Below are 19,453 nucleotides of genomic sequence, written 5' to 3' on the forward strand. Positions count from 1 at the left end.
CGGGTCTTAATGGGTTAACCTGAACATATGAGGTTACAGACCTCATGGGCCTCGGGTCTTGATGGGTTAACCTGAACATATGAGGTTACAGACCTCATGGGCCTCGGGTCTTAATGGGTTAACCTGAACATATGAGGTTACAGACCTCATGGGCCTCGGGTCTTAATGGGTTAACCTGAACATATGAGGTTACAGACCTCATGGGCCTCGGGTCTTGATGGGTTAACCTGAACCTGAGTTAATGAGGTGAATCGGTGCTTTTCTTCTTATTCTTATGTGTCAAATATAAACTATAATATAAACTGTAACCATGTCAGTGACTGTAAATACCAACTGATTGTATTTATTATGACTATATATGGACTTCCTGTTGGGTATTAAAACCTCTGAAAACCTGCAGCTTCTGTCTCTAAATAATTGTGGCCGTTGAGTAACTGTCAATCATCTGGGTCACCTGATCACCTGACCTGCCAATCATCTGTGTCGGCATCCGGAACGGGATCCAACACATTTAGAACTGTTTTTATCACCCTGTCAGGACCTTACTGTCTGTTATACAACTGACCAAATGTTTTTTATCACCCTGTCAGGGCCTTACTATCTGTTATACAACTGACCAAATGTAATATCATCCTGTCAGGTCCTTACTGTCTGTTATACAACTGACCAAATGTTTTATCACCCTGTCAGATCCTTACTGTCTGTTATACAACTGACCAAATGTTTTATCACCCTGTCAGATCCTTACTGTCTGTTATACAACTGACCAAATGTTTTTATCACCCTGTCAGATCCTTACTGTCTGTTATACAACTGACCAAATGTTTTTATCACCCTGTCAGATCCTTACTGTCTGTTATACAACTGACCAAATGTTTTTATCACCCTGTCAGAGCCTTACTGTCTGTTATACAACTGACCAAATGTAATATCATCCTGTCAGGTCCTTACTGTCTGTTATACAACTGACCAAATGTTTTATCACCCTGTCAGATCCTTACTGTCTGTTATACAACTGACCAAATGTTTTATCACCCTGTCAGATCCTTACTGTCTGTTATACAACTGACCAAATGTTTTTATCACCCTGTCAGATCCTTACTGTCTGTTATACAACTGACCAAATGTTTTTATCACCCTGTCAGATCCTTACTGTCTGTTATACAACTGACCAAATGTTTTTATCACCCTGTCAGGGCCTTACTGTCTGTTATACAACTGACCAAATGTTTTTATCACCCTGTCAGGACCTTACTGTCTGTTATACAACTGACCAAATGTTTTATCACCCTGTCAGATCCTTACTGTCTGTTATACAACTGACCAAATGTTTTATCACCCTGTCAGAGCCTTACTGTCTGTTATACAACTGACCAAATGTTTTATCACCCTGTCAGATCCTTACTGTCTGTTATACAACTGACCAAATGTTTTTATCACCCTGTCAGGACCTTACTGTCTGTTACACAACTGACCAAATGTTTTTATCACCCTGTCAGAGCCTTACTGTCTGTTATACAACTGACCAAATGTTTTTATCACCCTGTCAGGGCCTTACTGTCTGTTATACAACTGACCAAATGTTTTATCACCCTGTCAGAGCCTTACTGTCTGTTATACAACTGACCAAATGTTTTTTTTCACCCTGTCAGGTCCTTACTGTCTGTTATACAACTGACCAAATGTTTTATCACCCTGTCAGAGCCTTAGGGCAAGTACACACTGCAGGACCTTAAAGTTGTCGGGGGGTCATCTGATCGTTAAGCATAACACACTGCAGGAGTTTATTCCTTGAAATCGGCTGTCATAATATCGTTGTGGTCTTCACAGCACGATTGATCCCCGACAAGGGCTGACACACTGTAGGATAGTTCACTAGGATGCTATCTCCAGAGTCAGACCCAATACATACATTTTTGTTTATTCCAATTCATTTTAATAACGAGGTATCCCGTGATACCCCCCCCTCCCTCTCTCTCTCTCTCTCTCTCTCTCTCTCTCTCGCACGGCAAGTGCGCTAATTCCGCTGTGACAGTTGCCATGTCCGCTTATTATAAGCGACTTTGGGATTATTTTTCTGTAAAGTTGCTTGAAAGTGTAGTTGCTTTTTTGGCCTTGTTTCCTAATGTTGTTTGAACCAGTTGTTCTCAAACATTTTCATGGCAAGGACCCCCAAATTAATATTTGTCCGCAGATGCGCAGACCTCCCCCTTCTGAAAATATGTTGTGCCATAGACCCCCATACAAGATCTGTGTGGATTTGGAAAATACTCCACAACCCCCCCCCCCCAATGTCTTCTTTAAAAATAGCATATCTACAACGTGAGCTTGTAGATTGGCTATTTTCAAATATCCAATGTATTTGTAAATAGGTTTAAAGTGCTCAAGTGGCCTTTTCTTGGGCTTGTTTTCATAGACCTGGTTGCTTATTTCTCTCGCAACATCTGGCAACGCTGTTCAGACACAGCGTGTGTCACAGGCATGCTGCACTCACAGACACAGACACACACACACACACACACACACACACACACACACACACACACACAGAGAGAGAGAGAGCTCTCGCTCTGTCTCTGTCTCTCTGTACAATTCCTCTAAAATAAACAGCCCACCAGGCTCGCTCACTTTCTCATTTAGTTTTATAATGTTAACTTAATACAGGACTGGAAGGTAATATTGTGGTAGGGACTGTTTGTTGTGGTCAGATCCAGCGACGCTCCCCTAGCCACGGTTGCTGTAATGTGCTCTCATTGGCTGCAGCGTGGATTTGCTCGCAGAATGGTCTCGGCTCCTTTCACACTGTATGATATTGTCTCTTGTCCTGTCCCAGACAGAGATGAATATCTAACAATTTAGATATCTGAAAAGCCGTCGCAGAGCGGAGAATCGCGGCCACATCGGGTCGCAGAGCCTTTCACACACACAGAGCATTTTCTCGCCGATCAAAGGCCGATCTGCGTCAGGTCGGGAGGTTTTGTCGGCGAGCGCCAAAAAATGTCGGCGACAGCAATATCGGACCTAATGTCTTGTAGTGTGTACCTGCCCTTACTGTCTGTTATACAACTGACCAAATGTTTTTTATCACCCTGTCAGAGCCTTACTGTCTGTTATACAACTGACCAAATGTTTTTATCACCCTGTCAGAGCCTTACTGTCTGTTATACAACTGACCAAATGTTTTATCACCCTGTCAGAGCCTTACTGTCTGTTATACAACTGACCAAATGTTTTTTATCACCCTGTCAGAGCCTTACTGTCTGTTATACAACTGACCAAATGTTTTATCACCCTGTCAGGTCCTTACTGTCTGTTATACAACTGACCAAATATTTTATCATCCTGTCAGGGCCTTACTGTCTGTTATACAACTGACCAAATGTTTTTTATCACCCTGTCAGAGCCTTACTGTCTGTTATACAACTGACCAAATGTTTTATCACCCTGTCAGAGCCTTACTGTCTGTTATACAACTGACCAAATGTTTTTTATCACCCTGTCAGAGCCTTACTGTCTGTTATACAACTGACCAAATGTTTTATCACCCTGTCAGGTCCTTACTGTCTGTTATACAACTGACCAAATATTTTATCATCCTGTCAGGGCCTTACTGTCTGTTATACAACTGACCAAATGTTTTTTATCACCCTGTCAGAGCCTTACTGTCTGTTATACAACTGACCAAATGTTTTATCACCCTGTCAGAGCCTTACTGTCTGTTATACAACTGACCAAATGTTTTATCACCCTGTCAGAGCCTTACTGTCTGTTATACAACTGACCAAATGTTTTTTATCACCCTGTCAGAGCCTTACTGTCTGTTATACAACTGACCAAATGTTTTATCATCCTGTCAGATCCTTACTGTCTGTTATACAACTGACCAAATGTTTTTTATCACCCTGTCAGAGCCTTACTGTCTGTTATACAACTGACCAAATGTTTTATCATCCTGTCAGAGCCTTACTGTCTGTTATACAACTGACCAAATATTTTATCATCCTGTCAGGGCCTTACTGTCTGTTATACAACTGACCAAATGTTTTATCACCCTGTCAGATCCTTACTGTCTGTTATACAACTGACCAAATGCAGTGGTGTAAAGTAATGTAATTAAGTACATTTTGTACCAAACCGATGGATAGATAGATAGATAGGTAGGTAGGTAGGTAGGTAGGTAGATAGATAGATAGATAGATAGATAGATAGATTCATAGATAGATAGATAGATAGATAGATAGATAGATAGATTCATAGATAGATAGATGTCTGATATGGTTGATATTTATCTTAGAAAGATATGTATCAAAATGTGTCAAATTGATTTAGTTTTGTTTTCATCAGATGTGTTGTTGTCGTCAGCAGTTTTCTGACTGATCCTGATCACATAATAAACCTTTATTGATCTCCTGTCAGGAAACATGAAACACAGAGAATAAACTGTTTATACAGTATATAACTATCACAACAGTTAATATAATGAGTAAATAATAATATACAATATCTACTGTTTATACAGTATATAACTATCACAACAGTTAATATAATGAGTAAATAATAATATACAATATCTACTGTTTATACAGTATATAACAATTACTGTAGCGCCCAAGTCCTATACTTGGCTGTACTATTAAGTGTAATGTCTAGAGTCCTATACTTTTGCCACTATACTGGTTGCCGAGGGAGTTCTGACGTGTGCTCCATACAAACTGATGTCCACAAGTGTCCGTTGAGGTAATAAACAAACGTTTTATTCTCAGTAGCTTTCGTGCCATTCACTATAGCACACAATACATAACATAAATAAATGAACAGCCAAACGCACACAGACCTCCAGCTCTCATGTAACACAGTTTGCCTCTGCCACTGGCAACACCTGCTGCTGATTACTACCCTGGTAAATACCTAGGCTGTTAAATACCAAGGCAACTTGGCCTTGACCAAGCCCTGCAGTGACATCATCAATGAATAAGCAATTAACAAGCAATCATATATATGGCTCAAATGGCTACAATTACAACAGTTAATATAATGAGTAAATAATAATATACAGTATCTACTGTTTATACAGTATATAACTATTACAACAGTTAATATAATGAGTAAATAATAATATACAGTATCTACTGCTTATACAGTATATAACTATTACAACAGTTAATATAATGAGTAAATAATAATATACAGTATCTACTGCTTATACAGTATATAACTATTACAACAGTTAATATAATGAGTAAATAATAATATACAGTTTATCTACTGCTTATACAGTATATAACTATTACAACAGTTAATATAATAACTTAATTTACAGTCTAGCTACTACCAGTGTTGCTCCCTAACTATTAACTAACTAACTAACTAACTATAAACCTATAAATCTAACTAACTATTAACTAACTAACTATAAACCTATAAATCTAACTAACTATTAACTAACTAACTATAAACCTATAAATCTAACTAACTTTTAACTAACTAACTATAAACCTATAAATCTAACTAACTGACTATAAACCTATAAATCTAACTAACTATTAACTAACTAACTATAAACCTATAAATCTAACTAACTATAAACCTATAAATCTAACTAACTATTAACTAACTAACTATAAACCTATAAATCTAACTAACTATGAACTAAATAACTATAAACTAAATAACTAACTATAAACTAACTGACTGATTGTAATCACTTTGCAAACATCTGACTCCGTTCATCTGTCTATATTCAAGAGCCTGTGTCGCCCTCCTGTGGACACAATGAGTAAATACAAGTGGAAGTCGTCTATAAATCATTCTGTTTATAAAACATTAAAATAAGATGAACGCAACATGACGTCAGTTTATACATGAATAAATCTACAAGCTCACAATGAGACGCATTGTGAGCTTGTAGATCGGCTATTTTCTGCGCGAGACACCGTCGTAGAACAGAGTATTTAAGAATTAAAACAGTTGTATTTTGAAAAAAGATCGGAAGTGCTCACGTTGCGTTGTATGTGAGGCTTGGCACTTGGTGTTTGGGAAATGTAGTCCTTTATAATGTAGTTCTTCTAGCCATCCATGATGGGTGGGAAATGTAGTCCCCCAAATGTAGTCCTCATAGCTACCCTTGGCGTGTAGTATGGGAAATGTAGTAATAGATTGTAGTTCTTCTAGCCACCCATGATGGATGGGAAATGTAGTTTCCCAAATGTAGTCCTCATAGCTACCCTTGGCGTGTAGTATGGGAAATGTAGTAATAGATTGTAGTTCTTCTAGCCAGCCATGATGGATGGGAAATGTAGTTTCCCAAATGTAGTCCTCATAGCTACCCTTGGCGTAGTGTAGTATGGGAAATGTAGTAATAGATTGTAGTTCTTCTAGCCAGCCGTGGTGGATGTAGCTAGCGGCTAGCTAGCAGCTAGCAGCTGCTTTATGCAGCAACAAACTAACAAACCAATGAGTGGAGGAGCAATTAACGATACAACAAATCATCATCTTATTATGATGACGCTCTTTATAAAATGATTAAATGGAGTAAATATCCATAAATAGTGTTTGTTGAGTCACTGCGTCATAGTTATAAATAATATACACCTGAGACGAGACGAGAGTTTGTCCACTAGACGGCGACACTTCTTCTTCTTACTTTCTTTTTACGGCGGCTTGCATCCATACTTGTGTTGCATTACCGCCCCCTTGTGATATTGTGGATCACACACTCTAAATCCCATACACACTCTCATTCACACTTTACTACTCTAAATTCTTTCAAATAATCCTATATCCTTCAAAAAACCTAACAAAACTTTAACCTGTTTACTTTTACTTATACCTAAAATCCCTCTCAAAGAAAACTCCTGCAACCCTAAATCCCTAAGTTTGTTCCTCATTATGTCCCTCTCTCTCTCATATTCACTACACTCTAACAGTACATGATGCACTGACTCCTCTTCATCCTGACATCCCTCACATAACCCGGTCTTATGTTTCCCTATCATTTTCAATGTTTTATTTAGTCCACTATGCCCTAACCTTAACCTAATCAAAACCATATCCTCTCTTCTAAGTCCACTTCTAGCCCTGTTTACTTTAACACTCTTTTGAATATTATATAAATGTCTCCCTTTCTCCTCACTGTCCCACCTCTCTTGCCATCTTTGATTTATTATTTCCCAAATAACACTCTTTACTTCTGCTTTGCTTATACTAACTTGCATTTCTATCGAACCCTTCAATAATGACTTCTTTGCCAACTCATCCGCCCTTTCATTCCCCTTCACCCCTATGTGTGCTGGCACCCAAATAAAATTAATCTTACCTCCCTTTTTACCTATTCTGGTAACTGACTGAAGAACTTCATATAAAAGACCTTGACGACTGTTTGAATGAAATGACCTTAAACTTGCCAAAACTGAGGCTGAATCTGAGCAGACCACTACCTTTTCAAGCCTTTCTCTCTCCACCCACCTTAACGCTACCAACACCCCCAACATCTCCACAGTGTACACCCCTAAATGATCAGATGTTCTTCTATTAATACCAATTCCCTTCGAAGGTACTGACACCCCAAATCCTGTCACTCCTGTCTCAGGTTGCTTAGCACCGTCTGTATATATTTTAACACAATCCTTAATATACTTTATATCCACTCTATTATTAAACGCACAAACCAGGTCTCCCCCCTCTCTCTTCACTTCCATCAAGTGCCAATCTACCTCCGGCCACTCCATCCTCCAAGGCGGCATCACTGGATAAACCACTGATGGACTTATTTTCCACCCAAACACCCCAAAGTCTTTTGCTAATTCATTCCCTACCTTACCAAAATGATCCCTCTTACATTTTCCATTATCCCAGCAATCCTGCAAAACTACTTTAGTAGGGTGGGAATCACCATGACCTTGCAAGTTAGCCCAATAATTTAACCTCAATTGTATCCTCCTCAATTCCATAGGCATCTCCCCCATTTCAACTTGCAGAGCAGACACTGGCGATGATTTAAAAGCCCCACTACAAATCCTTAAAGCCCGGGCCTGAATCACCTCCACCTTTTTCAACAAAGAAGCAGCTGCTGACCCATAAACTATACTACCATAATCTATTGATGCTTTAACCATAGCCACATAAATTAATCTCAATGATGCACAACTTGCTCCCCATTCCCTACCACTCAGACATCTCATCACATTCATTACTTTCTTGCACTTGTCCTCAATCCTCTTGATATGATCAACCCATGTTAGCCTTGAATCAAAAATAACTCCTAAATATTTAAATGAACTAACTCTCTCTAACACTTTCCCATACATCTTCAGTTTCATCCCTTCATCAATTCTTTTCCTGGTGAAAAATACTGTCTGCGTTTTCTCTACAGAAAACCTACACACACAGTCCATAGAATAGAATTAAAGGCATCATAACCTCTGGTTTTATTCTATTCTATGGTCAAAATGTCTCTTGTTTCAGGATGACGAAATATTGTTGCATAAAATGTAAATATTATGTGTGTTTTTCTACTGACAGCATTGATGGACATTTAAGTTAAAGCTGTCATAAGATAATTGCAAAAGAGATTGTTTATTTTATACCCAACTGTTAATCAGTCATATTAAACAAGCATATTAGACAAATCATATACAAAGACATTTAAAAGTTATTATAAAAACACTGATTTGTGTATCATTGGTGATTGAGCAGAATTAACAGTCAACCTGTGAATTTAAGCTCAATGTCAGTCTGTGTGAGACAGTCTGTGAATAATAGATGCATTCTGTTTTGTTTTATTTTATTTTATTTTATGCAGCTATTACTGTCATGGGTGTGATTGGAAATTAATTAATTGTGTGTAGTTAATGTTCTAAATACTGATTTAAAAATGTTCAGGCCTCCCATTCTGTGGACCTTAAGACCAAATGAATAGATAAAACACAAACATAAAGTCTAGCATGCCATCACAGGCCTAACTGTTCTCTGGGTTCATTTTGGTCACATGTCCACATTTCAATAAATGTAAACATCTTTATTTTAAAAGTCTATTGATAAATGGCCTGAATTATTTACACACTTTAATAATACTTTAATCTAATAAAGAAAAGCAGTAATAAATAAAGTATCCCAAATAATGAGAAGTAGGCACCTCTGTGCCTTGTCTGAAATGTCACCCGTCTACCATAATGGTGTTCATTTAATTATTCTACCATATGAATCTGTCAATCATATTTATTAATGTAATTCACATTTTAACCCTTTAATCTCAGTCAAACTGACCTGGACCACTTTTTTCCATCAATACAAAATCTGTATTTTTAAGGTAAAAAAGAAAAAAGTACTTTTACTCAAGTCATTTTTTATTACCAGACTTTTACTTATAACAGAGTGTTTCTACATTGAAGTATTGGTACTTTTACAAAAAATTAGAGTACTTTTTCCGCCACTGTTGAATGGAGAATTCAAACAATCTCCTATTCAGTTCAGTTCGGTTCGGTTTTATTTTCAGATCCTTTGGACAACTATACAAATACAAAATACATAAATACATGAATACATAAATATAAATAGGGTTAGGGTATTTATTAACCATATATATATATATGTATATATATTATATATATATATATATATATATATATATATATATATATATATATATATATATATATATATTTATGTAAGAGCCATTTGAGCCATGTTTTCTATTTGACGACGTCACCGCGGGGCGCGGTCAAGGCCAAGGTTGCCAAAGTATTTAACCAATCAAGGGCAGGTGTTGCTGATGGGAGGCAAACAATTTTTGACTGTGTTTAGGAGGGCTGTTGGTTTATTAACCACCGTGCGTTTAGCTGTTTATGTTTAACTGTATTTATTATTTGTATGCTGGAGTGACAACCAGGGTACAGAGAATAAAGTGTTTTTTTATGGACTTTACGGACGGTTTGGACTTCAGTCTTTTGAGCACACGTTGAAACAACCCCAGCTGTCGGCAACCAGTAGTGCCTAAAAGTATAGGACTTTTGACACTACTATATATATGTGTGTGTGTGTGTGTGTGTGTGTGTGTGTGTGTGTGTGTGTGTGTGTGTGTGTGTGTGTGTGTGTGTGTGTGTGTGTGTGTGTGTGTGTGTGTGTGTGTGTGTGTGTGCGTGTGTGTCATACAATTAATTCATTTGGTTAATATATGTACATTAGTATTCATAATAATAATAATCATAGTATCAATCATAATAATTGTCCTCTAGTCTGATTATCAGACTGAAGAGAGTCCACTCCTAGTCTGCTGTCCTCCTGGAACTACAAAAGCTATGAAACTACATATCCCATCATGCAAGTCGTTCCATGTGACTCTTACAGACCAATCAGCGGGCTGCTTGGAGGGCCAGACTAGTGATGCGAGGTTAGTCTCCCATAAATAGACGAGCTGCTCCTTTTTTTCCCTCTTCAACTGCTGTTCCTCTGAGAAACACAGAGGTGAGATAGACCTGATCATTATATTATTATCAGAACACACAGGGTTAAATGCTCATTATAAGTGATTATAATTCATTATTTTGTGTTAATTAAACATTTTAGAATCAAAGATCTTTAGATTAAAGTCTTTCTCCATGGATGGATCCATGCACTTTTTTTCTCCTAAAGAACTGTTTGAAAATAGCAGATCTACAAGTTCTCAACGCGTCTTAGTGCGAGGTGTTGTGAGCTTGTAGATCTGCTATTTTCAGAAAGCCAATGCATAGTGTTTACAGTGTTTACAGTGTTTACAGAGTTTAAAGTTCTCTCAGACCACAGACTATAGATTACTGTAGTCGCTGCTTTTGGGCTTGCTTTCTCTAGACCGTTTTGCTTATTTCTCTCTCTAAATCTGGCAACACTGCTTTATGCGATAGTAATGAATATTCTATGATTTTTAGTTTATTAGTGATTTATTAGTGAACATTACTTTACAAGTATTTATACTTAATAACGTTACACCTGATGGATTATTGCGTTACTTTGAATCACTTAAAGATTCAACAATGTGATTTATTAACGGCTGTTAGATCTGTATTTGTTATAATCTGTGTTATTCCAGCTGATGGAACGTAAAGGACTTTTAAACTGTTTTTCTTTTATTTGTGTCGGTTTGAGCAGCTTTTACGTTTGAACTGAACTGGTTAGCAGTGTTGCTAATGCTAAGCTAACCTGCTGCGTGTCAAGCACGTGGTTCTGAACCCAGTTAACTGGATGCTAGCTGCACGATGCTAACATGTTAGCCTCACGATGCTAACATGTTAGCCTCACGATGCTAACATGTTAGCCTCATGATGCTAGTTAGCTGTGTACACACAGCAGATCCAGTATATTTGTATCTTTGTTGAAAGCAGCTTCAACCATTTATTTTATATCCGTTACAAATGTCTGATTTATCTTCATGTGGGAGGGACATTAAGGTGTTTATCTTCATATTAACAGTATTTAATATGTTAATACAGTGGTTCTCAAACTTTTTCATGTCAAGGACCCCCTAATTGACACTTATTAGCCCGGACCCCCATTTGAAAAGATAAGCCAGGGACCCCCATAAGAGAAGAGGTTTACGGCTCTAGAAGTGATTTTCAACTATTTTAATGTCAAGGACCCCCAGTTTGACATGCATTAGGGCTACGGACCCCCATTTAATGGCATTTATATCCCTGGGACCCCAATTTATATTGTAAAATCAATGTTAATTTAACTCTGAGAGTGTACAAATGGGTCCATTTGGTTCCATTTGTACACTCAGAGTTACAGACCCATAAGGGTCCATTTGGTTCCTATCCATCATTTAGCTGGGGACCCCCTGGAACCCCTTCAAGTACCCCTGGGGGTCCCCGGACCCCACTTTGAGAACCGATGTGTTAATATATAACAGTATTTAATATGTTTATATTAACAGTAACATGAGACTGACAGGTTTTTAATGTGACGTTTTCTCTCTTCATGGATTCTTCTCCAGGATGGAGGATGAAGACCTGTTCGACCACATGGGGGCGCTGTCTGATGACCTCATGGACCAGATGTCCTTTAAGACACTACGGTCTTGACAGCAGCATTTAACAGGTTAATCACATTCATTCTCTGTCATGTCTCTGTTATTCTCCAGCCTTTATTTTGAGCTCCATTACAGATGAGTTTCCCTTCAGTCAGTGATAGGGTTATAGTCTAACCCTACAGTGAGTTAGGGTTAGGGTTATAGTCTAACCCTACAGTGGGGTAACAGGTAGTGATAGGGTTATAGTCTAACCCTACAGTGAGTTAGGGTTAGGGTTATAGTCTAACCCTACAGTGGGGTAACAGGTAGTGATAGGGTTATAGTTTAACCCTACAGTGGGGTAACAGGTAGTGATAGGGTTATAGTTTAACCCTACAGTGGGGTAACAGGTAGTGATAGGGTTATAGTCTAACCCTACAGTGGGGTAACAGGTAGTGATAGGGTTATAGTCTAACCCTACAGTGGGGTAACAGGTAGTGATAGGGTTATAGTCTAACCCTACAGTGGGGTAACAGGTAGTCATAGGGTTATAGTCTAACCCTACAGTGGGGTAACAGGGGGTGATAGGGTTATAGTCTAACCCTACAGTGGGGTAACAGGTAGTGATAGGGTTATAGTTTAACCCTACAGTGGGGTAACAGGTAGTGATAGGGTTATAGTCTAACCCTACAGTGGGGTAACAGGTAGTGATAGGGTTATAGTCTAACCCTACAGTGGGGTAACAGGTAGTGATAGGGTTATAGTTTAACCCTACAGTGGGGTAACAGGTAGTGATAGGGTTATAGTTTAACCCTACAGTGGGGTAACAGGTAGTGTTAGGGTTATAGTCTAACCCTACAGTGGGGTAACAGGTAGTGATAGGGTTATAGTCTAACCCTACAGTGGGGTAACAGGTAGTGATAGGGTTATAGTCTAACCCTACAGTGGGGTAACAGGTAGTGATAGGGTTATAGTCTAACCCTACAGTGGGGTAACAGGTAGTGATAGGGTTATAGTCTAACCCTACAGTGGGGTAACAGGTAGTGATAGGGTTATAGTCTAACCCTACAGTGGGGTAACAGGTAGTGTTAGGGTTATAGTCTAACCCTACAGTGGGGTAACAGGTAGTGATAGGGTTATAGTCTAACCCTACAGTGGGGTAACAGGTAGTGATAGGGTTATAGTCTAACCCTACAGTGGGGTAACAGAGTGATAGGGTTATAGTCTAACCCTACAGTGAGGTAACAGGTAGTCATAGGGTTATAGTCTAACCCTACAGTGGGGTAACAGGTAGTGATAGGGTTATAGTCTAACCCTACAGTGGGGTAACAGGTAGTGATAGGGTTATAGTCTAACCCTACAGTGGGGTAACAGGTAGTGATAGGGTTATAGTCTAACCCTACAGTGGGGTAACAGGTAGTGATAGGGTTATAGTCTAACCCTACAGTGGGGTAACAGGTAGTGATAGGGTTATAGTCTAACCCTACAGTGGGGTAACAGGTAGTGATAGGGTTATAGTTTAACCCTACAGTGGGGTAACAGGTAGTGTTAGGGTTATAGTCTAACCCTACAGTGGGGTAACAGGTAGTGATAGGGTTATAGTCTAACCCTACAGTGGGGTAACAGGTAGTGATAGGGTTATAGTCTAACCCTACAGTGGGGTAACAGGTAGTGATAGGGTTATAGTCTAACCCTACAGTGGGGTAACAGGTAGTGATAGGGTTATAGTCTAACCCTACAGTGGGGTAACAGGTAGTGATAGGGTTATAGTCTAACCCTACAGTGGGGTAACAGAGTGATAGGGTTATAGTCTAACCCTACAGTGGGGTAACAGGTAGTGATAGGGTTATAGTCTAACCCTACAGTGGGGTAACAGGTAGTGATAGGGTTATAGTCTAACCCTACAGTGGGGTAACAGGTAGTGATAGGGTTATAGTCTAACCCTACAGTGGGGTAACAGGTAGTGATAGGGTTATAGTCTAACCCTACAGTGGGGTAACAGGTAGTGTTAGGGTTATAGTTTAACCCTACAGTGGGGTAACGGGTAAACAGGGAGTGTTAGGGTTATAGTTTAACCCTACAGTGGGGTAACGGGTAAACAGGGAGTGTTAGGGTTATAGTTTAACCCTACAGTGGGGTGTTTAGAAGTAGTGAAAATGGCAGATCTCCAAGCTCGCGTTGTGAGCTTGTAGATCTGCTATTTTCACTAGTTTGGGACCGGGGCAAAAATCTGATTTCCCTTTTGGTCTTGAGTTAAAGTTTGGAAACCACTGAGTTAGATCTATCTAAATGTCATGTGACACAGTATCTATCTAAAGGTCATGTGACACAGTATCTATCTAAATGTCATGTGACACAGTATGTAAATGAAGGTCATGTGACACAGGCTCCTATCGAAGCCGTTCCTCTCCTCATAGAATGAACGGTCAATAAGAAGCCGACAGAAAATCTTTCACCGACGGTCGCTGTTCAGTTTAAAGTAACTGTTTCAGCAACATTAAGGGGAAGAACATTACATTACATTACATTACATTACATTATTTACATTACATTACATTACAGTCATTTACATTACATTACATTACATTACATTACATTATTTACATTACATTACATTACAGTCATTTACATTACATTACATTACATTACAGTCATTTACATTACATTACATTACATTACATTACAGTCATTTAGCAGACGCTTTTATCCAAAGAGATTTATAATAAGTGCATTCAACATAGGTAGGGAACGAAACTACTAATCACCAGAAGTCTTAAGTGCATTTCCTGTAAAAACAAGCAACTAAGAGCATACCTAGCACTAAGGTAAAAGTGCAATATATCAGCTTCCTACTGTCTTAAACACATGAGACAAAATAGCAAAATCAAATGAGCACGAGCTAATACAAAAAGTGTATCGACTAAACAAGATCCAATAAAACAATAAAACAATAAAACAAGTAGCTATGGAGATAAACCTGATGCTATGGAGATAAACATGTAGAATAATATGACCTTCACTGACCTGATGCTATGGAGATAAACCTGATGCTATGGAGATAAACCTGATGCTATGAATCTAGAGGTTAAAACATAACGTTGTCTCTGATCTTCTAGGTTAAAGGTCATGCTGCTGATGACAAGAGATGAACAATAACAGGTAATTATGTTTTAAGTCACTTATAATAATATGATATTAATAACCTGGCTATGATGATAAACTTGCCCTCACTGAATATTAATGATCGACTTCTTTTACTGAGCCATGTTTTAATGTCTGGTCACATGACCAACATGTTTAAATGTCACATGACCAACATGTTTAAATGTCACATGACCAACATGTTTAAATGTCACATGACCAACATGTTTAAATGTCACATGACCAACATGTTTAAGTGTCACATGACCAACATGTTTAAATGTCACATGACCAACATGTTTAAGTGTCACATGACCAACATGTTTAAATGTCACATGACCAACATGTTTAAATGTCACATGACCAACATGTCTAGTCTTCTATAAAACCATGTGATTAAAATGTAAATCTTTATAACAGGAGATCCTGATCCATTGGTGATGGAGGGTTGCCATGTCTGGATGACCATGTGAACAACAGGTACAGTAGGCCTTCATTACAGCTGCTTCTGTCAGCCTGGCGGCTATCATGTAAAGTATCATGTAATCTACAGGATAAAGTATCATTACATTACAGTCATTTAGCAGAGGCTTTTATCCAAAGCGTCTTACAATAAGTGCATTCAACATAGGTAGGGAACTAAACTACTAATCACCAGAAGTCTGAAGTGCATATCCTGTAAAAACAAGAAACCAAGAGTATACCTAGTGCTAAGGTAAAAGTGCTATATATCAGCTACCTACTGTCTTAAACACATGAGATAAAATAGAAAAATCAAATGAGCACGAGCTAATACAAAAAGTGTATCGACTGAACAAGGTCCAATAAAACAATAAAACAAGAGTTCGTACAACTAGGGTTGGGGTTAGGGTCATGTACTCTACAGGATAAAGTATCATGTACTCTACAGGATAAAGTATCGTGTACTCTACAGGATAAAGTAATATGATATGTTGTAGGCATGCTATCCTAAGGACCAGGGTTTGAACGTAGCCCCAGGTTCTCCAACAGTATGCCAGATAAACTGGGTGGTCTTTGGCTACCATGACAACCTGTGTCTCTGGCAGTCACTCAACTATCCTACACTTCTCTTTGTGTTAGCCTGGGTAGCATTCCATTGTTGTGTCTATGATCCGGTCGGGAGCGGAAGTAGAAAAAAAAAAAAAGTGTCCGGATGGGCAGAACCGGAAAGACGTCTCACCCCAATATAGGTCCGTCCTAATAAAATCCTTGATGCGTCATAGTTTAGCTTATGTTTTAAATGTAAATGTGCGTGCACTATCCGGAGACTATTTAGCGTCTGTATTATCCCACGGGGAAATTCTATTCCATTTAAATAGGGATTGGGGAACCAAAACAAAGCGGCACCGCAAAACCGGATGGGCAGAATCCGGAAAGAGGATTCTTTTTTTTTTTCAGCAGGCGTGGCCTAGACCAGATCATATGGGTCTTTAGTAACGCAGACCAGGCTTTCCTCCGAGGTGGAAAGACTGGTGATGCGAGGTTAGTCACTTGTGTGTGTGTGTGTGTGTGTGTTTCCTTAAAGGTTACCCAAAATAAATGTTATTTTCTATCATTAACCCCATGAAGCCTTGAATACGGTGTAAAGATGCTAATGTCTCTTAGCGGAGCATCACATGATTCTCTCTGGAATGAGACAAACTAAATGATCTCCATGGGGTAATAATGTAATGATAGGAAAAGGTCATTTTGGGGTGAACTATCCCTTTAGGTTGTAATCACTGGTTCTATGAAGCTTGACGTTATAATGTTGTCTCTGGTCTTCTAGGTTAAAGGTCATGCTGCTGATGACAAGAGATGAACAATAACAGGTAATTATGTTTTAAGTCACTAATAATAATAATAATATGATATTAATAACCTGGCTATGATGATAAACTTGCCCTCACTGAATATTAATGATCGACTTCTTTTACTGAGCCATGTTTAAATGTCTGGTCACATGACCAACATGTTTAAGTGTCACATGACCAACATGTTTAAGTGTCACATGACCAACATGTTTAAATGTCACATGACCAACATGTTTAAATGTCACATGACCAACATGTTTAAATGTCACATGACCAACATGTTTAAATGTCACATGACCAACATGTTTAAATGTCACATGACCAACATGTTTAAATGTCACATGACCAACATGTTATAAAACCATGTGATTAAAATGTAAATCTTCATAACAGGAGATCCTGATCCATGGGTGATGGAGGGTTGCCATGTCTGATCCATGGGTGATGGAGGGTTGCCATGTCTGATCCATGGGTGATGGAGGGTTGCCATGTCTGGCTGACCATGTGAACAACAGGTACAGTAGGCCTTCATTACAGCTGCTTCTCTCAACCTGTCCTCTGACGTTGCTGTTTGATCTACAAGCACACGACTCATTGTGATGCAACGTGCCGTGAGCTTGTAGATCAGCTGTTTGTTTGTGAACAATCCTGTAAGGAAGTAGGCGTGTAAATATCTGGCCCTACGTTAAATAAATCTGTTAAATATATAGATGTTTATCGACATGATTCTGATCCATGATGAAACCTTTTCTAGTGACTGTTGGATGAAACTAGCGGATATGGGACTGAGATCAGAACCTCTTTATTACCTTTAATGTGTTTATGACTATTATTATAATGTACTAATTAATATGTATATATATGTATGACTATTATTATAATGTACTAATTAATATATATATGACTATTATTATAATGTACTAATTAATATATATATATATATATATATATATATATATATTATATATATATATATATATATATATATATATATATATATATATATATATATATGTATGTATATGTGTGTGTGTATGACTATTATTATAATGTACTAATATGCCTCTTTCTGTTCCTGTAGGTTCAGAGGTCCTGAAACGACTAAACCACATTGTTTTTCTAATTATGCTTCACCATCGGTACTCGAGTAAATGTACTTGATTACTTTACACCATCAGTATGCTGGATGTCCATTTAATTTAAAACTCATTCATTCATGTGTGTGTGTGTGTGAGCTGAGCAGTGACTACATGTATTATAATATGTTTAAAAAACACTATTTAGACTCTAATCTGATTAAAAATGTGCTGATTGACAGTCCAAACATCTTGTCAGAACTTAATGCCTTTAAATCCTGACATGTGGACAGATAGTGTATATGCATATATATATTTTTTAATATGTATATATCAGTGTTTCTCAAACTTTTTCATGTCAAGGACCCCCAAATTGACACTTATTAGCCCGCGGACCCCCATTTGAAAATGTATGCCAAGGCCCCCCCTATAAGAGAAGACTTTTACGGCTCTAGCAGTGATTTTCAACCATTTTAATTTCAAGGACCCCCAGTTTGACATGCATTATAGGCTATACGTACCCCCATTTAATGGCATTTATATCTCTGGGACCCCAATTTCTATTGTAAAATCAAGGTTAATGTAACTCAGAGAGTGACACTCTCTGAGTTACAAACCCATAAAGGTCAATTTGGTTCCTAACTATCTATTTGGCTGGGGACCCCCTGGAACTCCCTCAAGGACCCCTGGGGCTCCCCGGACCCCACTTTGAGAACCAACGGTGTATATGACATGTGGACAGATAGACGCTCATTGTTTGACACCATGGTATCAGAACTACTTAATGCTCACTAATCAGGTTTTATAAAAGTAGGTGATTAGTTTTTGTGCAACAAGCTCCATCGTTTGTTTCCATAAAAACAATAACTGCAGCTGAAGTTTGTATTTGTTTCCATGATTAAATAAAGGCTTTGAAGTTTAGTTCCTTGCTTTTTCTCATTCCTCTGATTAATGGTAAGTGGATATGACTGGATTTAAGATGTGTTTATAGTAAATGGAATGTATTTATATATAAAAGGTGTTCGTGGTAAACAGACTGTTTATATAACACTATCTAAAGTATCTTGCGTTGTTCTTCAGATCTGAAATCCTCCTAATATCTGGTTAAACCACCACCGGCCGAGCCTATGCTTTTATACCTTTAAAAAACGGAAGTAATTTTAGATGTTATGTAAAGAGCAACGGGAGTATTCTTACTTTTTGAATAGATCTTCTGAAAACCTGGGTTTGACTTTGAAGGAGTTTTTTAATACAAGAGTTTGGAGGTGAGTTTAATTTGGAAGGAATTAGTTTGATTCTGTTGGGAAGTGCTGCCCTCTAGTGGCATCTGTGTACCGTTTGAGATGTGATTGCATTATATTTGTTTAGTGGTATTTTATGTATTATATATATGTGTATTCTATCAATCCTTTTGTTTTTGATCCTTATAAATGAGGGGACTT

At 38.1% G+C, this 19,453-nt stretch overlaps 1 long non-coding RNA gene across 2 annotated transcripts; it reads left to right on the forward strand.

The window, feature by feature from the left end:
• The first annotated feature begins 10,435 nt into the window (after positions 1-10,435).
• LOC311061481 lies at positions 10,436-18,902 on the forward strand. Of its 2 annotated transcripts, XR_014602396.1 has the most exons (7): positions 10,436-10,461; positions 11,966-12,069; positions 15,097-15,139; positions 15,542-15,601; positions 16,911-16,953; positions 17,329-17,450; positions 18,017-18,902. It is a non-coding gene; the product is annotated as an uncharacterized lncRNA (long non-coding RNA). The 2 variants fall into 2 exon arrangements; XR_014602397.1 differs by lacking the exon at positions 10,436-10,461 and having other exon boundaries at positions 11,939-12,069.
• The last annotated feature ends 551 nt before the right edge of the window (positions 18,903-19,453 follow it).

Source organism: Gymnoscopelus microlampas (genome assembly GCF_963454915.1).
Source record: "Gymnoscopelus microlampas genome assembly, chromosome: 15".
Lineage (NCBI taxonomy): Eukaryota > Metazoa > Chordata > Actinopteri > Myctophiformes > Myctophidae > Gymnoscopelus > Gymnoscopelus microlampas.